Raw genomic sequence first — 4,785 nt, forward strand, 5'->3', positions numbered from 1 at the left:
CAATTTCAAGAACTCAGGTATAGTACAGAGGCTTTCTCAAGCCAAATTTAGTTTGATTTAACAATTTCTCCCTTTTGGTCAGCCTCTCATTTTGAGAGATTGACTAAAACTTTGAACATAGCCATCACTTTCTGTCACCTTCCTGAGTTATGTGGCCTCAGTGTGGAATCTGTAAGTCACTACACCACCCCAGTTGCATAGTTATTTGTGTTCTTGTTGATCGAGCTGAAAGGAGACCATTCAGTACTCTGTGGGTGGCTGCATAAGACACATTTCAGACTGGAGAGGACACAACACACCAAGGGGACTGTTATCATGACCACCAAGAGGATAACATCGAAAGACCAAAGTGTGTTCCTTAACAAAAGCCCTCGTGAAACGACTGAAACAAATCCATTAGGTCGGCGAGGTTCAGGCATGATGGACAGGATTTCAGCCCTTGTTCACAGTGTGATGGCGATTAAAGGACCATAGTTTATTCAATAGCCTGGTAACTCAAGTCATAATAACCTGGAGACCTACTAGAAACACAAAATGATTAGAAAATCTTGAAAAACTAATATCTACTATTCAACACTTAGGTACCTACAAACTGATTGTTAACCTGCCTTCATAACATATCATGTGTTTTTTACTCTTGATAAATTTCATTAGTGTGTTTTGAGGCAGTGTCCACACATAACATTGAATTTACATCCTTTTAGATACCAATTTTGTTTTTTCAAATCAGATGCGTTGTACTGTTTATTAAATAGGTCATCATAAGGGAGTATCTTGACATGAGGGGCTGCGGTTTCCATTACCCACTTACATGTTCCTGGTCTTCACCATCATCAGGCAGAAGGAACAGAGCGGCAGGTTAAGTAGATGCAGAATTTTAGGTAGAAACTAGGAGACAGGAGGAGAGTTTCATAAGACGCCAGTTTACCTGCTGACAAATTCTGAGGTTGGTTGGAATTTAACAGACTTTTCACAGTCTGTGGGACTTATACATTATGTTCATTCCCTAAAACCAGCTCAGATGAAGCTTCTACCAATTCAACTGCTGCCCCTCCTGCTTTTAAACAATTTGTATGTGTCTTAGCTCCTGGGTTTAATTGAAGGCTCTAATATGGAGTAGGCCTGTGGCTCCCCATATTCTTGGTAAGAACTCCTAATGCCTGGTCGTTATGTTTATGAACCAACAAGGTAAAAGGATTAATGTAATTGGGAAGTCCTGAAACTGGGGTCTGTTGTAAGGTCAATCTCATTTGGCTAAAAGCCTCCTGGTGACTGTCTTCCCAAGGAAGGGGCTTTGTTTCTAGCAAGGTCACATAATGGTGGGGCCATTAAGAAAAAAATTGGAAGGGGTGGCGCCTATGCTCAATGGTTAGGGCACTAGCCCCATATACTGAGGGTGGTGGATTCAAACCCAACCCTGGCCAACTGCAACAACAAAAAAATAGCCAGGCATTATGGCGGGCACCTATAGTCCCAGCTACTTGGGAGGCTGAGGCAAGAGAATCGCCTAGGCCCAGGAATTGGAGGTTGCTGTGAGCTGTGATGCCACCGCACTCTACTGAGGGTGATAAAGTGACACTCTGTCTCTAAAAAAAAAAAAAAAAAAAAAAACAGAAAGAAAAAAATTGGGGCTCAGAACCAGCAAGGCCAAGAAAATCTTTAAATTATCTTTTAGGTGCAAGCTGAGGAAAACTTTGAATAGTTTTTATTCTCTCAGGTCAGAGGGAAATCTCTTCAGCAGTCATGTCATGCCCTTTTCCTCTTGAAAACTAAGATTTTTCTATCGAAGCCTTTTGATCTTTATGTGTGGGTTATTATAAAAGGTAAATTGAGTCAATTTTGGAGATCATTAGTGGGATCTGAATAAGCATAGAATTTGAGGAAACTGTAGGCTTATACAGTCCTGATGCAAATGGCTGGGAGAAGTATCACTACAAAGGCGTGTAGTAAACCCTTACAGCATCAGAGTCCAGGAATACAGCTGATTTTTCTAAGTAAAAACAAACACGTGTCCACTGGACACTTTATGAACTAGATTGCTAAAGAAGACTGAGCAGAGGTCCATTACCATGAACCATTTTGAACCAGCAGGAATGTTAGATAATAAAGTATTAAGATTATTAAGATCTGGGACTGCAGGAAATCTGGCAATTACAATTTTATTAATTGACCACAAATCTTGAACAAATCTCCAACTTTACACATTTGGTTTTTTAACTGGTAAGACGAGAGTATTTCAAGCACTAGCACACAGAATTATTTATAAGTTCTCAATTAATTAAATCTTCTACAGTTGGTGTGAGTCCTTGAATTGCCTGGGTTTTAATGGATACCAGGGTAATTTAGGTGAAGGGTAAGAAAGACCTACTTAAAGCTTTGCAGGTTTCCCACTTAATCCTTCCTCTATGAGTTAAGGAAGAGGCCCATAGTTATTCGGGTATTTTAGATAGGTTAGGGGGTTTTATAGTTCTGAGTTTCAGTCTTACCAGCTTGTACCTGTAGAGAGCATAATCTGATTCAGGAGCCAGGAAACGCTAAGACTATTTATTCTTCTGAAAAGAATTTTATATGCGTTTTTATCTTTGAAAGTAAGTCTCACTCAGGAAGTCAACTGGAACAGTATCACATAATAAAAAGATGTGGGGATTTTTTTCTGAAATGACCCTAAAATCAACTGGACAGGTTTAGATGGAAACCACTTGAACTGTAATCAAAACCCCACCACAGAATGACCTTTTTCTCGGCCGGATTTATTGGCTTATTGAAGTGGGGTTTATGATATATAAGGTGCCTCGGGCATCCCCCAAGATTGCGCAAGATCCCCTATTTAGTGTAACTTGTTTCTCCATGTTAATTTAAAGATATCTTGGGGAACAGTTCGCTGGAGAATCACTGAACGTTGACGGTCACCTGTGTTATCATTGCAGAGTAAATCTTGGGCTCCCTCTAGTGGTAACTCGGTCCTGTCTAAAGGGTGGAGGTTTATTGGTGGGATGATACAAATGGGGATGGCGTCCTTTCCAGCCTTGTGGTGCTTTGCAATGAAGACATAAGCCTTAGGATAACGATTTCTTTTTGAAGGATCTTTTGGTTGTGATTTAAATAAACAAGAGAAGAAGCCTTTGGTCTCAGTAGCTGTTAACGTTGGAGAAAGTAAGCTTGGTCGCCTTTTAGGGTTTTCTTCCTCTGTGTTCAGGTGAGGCCACCAACTCATGTCTGTCAGTTCCCACCCTGGTTTATGTTTTCTAATTAAACCGCTCAGTTCAGGATGGACTCTGGACATAAACAGAGCAGTTAATGGGGTTTCAGTCCCTGCAGGAGTTACTCCTTGTTGTATTTTGAGCCCAGAATGTTTCCTACTGTTCCTGAGCATGTTCTGTCATCTAAAACGGTTTCATCCTTTTCTTCTTTTTTTTTTTTTCTGGTCTGCAAGGTTGTATGATGGACCAATATATTTTTTGTGTGTGTGGGAGAATCTTATGAATTTAATCTAAAAGTTACCAGCAGTTTTTCTAGCTTTCTTTAGTCCCTCTCATGAGAAAGTTTTAGAGGGTCTTTATTATCCTCAGGTTTGCCTCCCCTGCTGCCATCTATTTGGGGGCTTTGCCAGGCCCCAATATCATGCAAATAAGTGGGTAAAGGTCAAGAAATCCTAGATTGTCAGCTCCTGTAAGAATTCTAAATTCCTTAGTAAAGTTTTGAGGATTTTCCCCTTGGCTTAGGGAAGTCTCTTACAATGGCTCTAGGCTCAGTTTTGGACCACAGAGTACAGGTGAGTACAGCAGAAAGTCCTGGCTGATCAGAAGGCCTTACTTCATTGTAAGTTATCAGCCTAATTTCTGTTTCATCATCTTCAGGGTCAGAGGGTAATTCAGGGAGAGGTTAGTGGATTCAGGGTATTTAGATAAAGTTTGATGAAGAGAAGGAAGAGCTGAGGTTAGTTCAGTTCTCTCTCATGTCCTTTATCTGTTGCTTAAGCTTTTCATTTGCTCTTTGCAAACAATCTTTTACAGAGGCAATTTTTGATTAATTAAATTATCACACAGATTCCACCATTTCTTGGATCTTCATTTCCTTACCAGTTATAGTCTGCATCCCATTGTTCTGGCAGGGTTTTTGATTCTCTTTCTCCTGATACACCTTAAAAATAGTTTTATCCAAAGTAAGACTTCCTCATCATGACCATCTTAATTCTAAATCATCTCTAGTGAAGATAACCTGTTTTTCTGAAAATGTACACACTCTGGGCCCATACGTTTTATACATAAAATCAGCTAGAGTCCCAGACTCCTTGGATCAAGACGGCACATTTTCAAGAAGTTATCTACCTGAGGCTCAAGACATCTAATGGAATCCAGTACAGTTATTAATAATTATCAATCCTAATCTGATCCTGGACCAAGTCCAGTCTAAATATGCTTCAGAACACAAGTTCGTGGCGCTTGGACTCCGAGAGAAAATTCACCCATGACTTTTATCTGACAGACCTGACAACAAATCTATTAAAAGAAAAACTGGACAAATTAAATGTAACAGAATATAATGGAGGAAGAAAGAAGACAAAAAAATTCTGTCTTAACATGAGAAATAATTTTCACCTATTAAATTAGGAAATATTTTATAAAATATCCAAATCTGGCTAAGTTGAGTTGTAAAATATAAACTGCCAGAGCTATTGTATGTCAGAAGCCTTAGTACAAGTTTGTATCTTTTGTGGTCCAGAAGTTTCACTTTTAGGAATTTTTAATGGAAAATAATCAGAGTGAGGAGCTGGGTGCAGTGGCT

This window comes from Otolemur garnettii, unplaced genomic scaffold (genome assembly GCF_000181295.1).
Source record: "Otolemur garnettii isolate 467f Iridium unplaced genomic scaffold, OtoGar3 scaffold00039, whole genome shotgun sequence".
Classification (NCBI taxonomy): domain Eukaryota; kingdom Metazoa; phylum Chordata; class Mammalia; order Primates; family Galagidae; genus Otolemur; species Otolemur garnettii.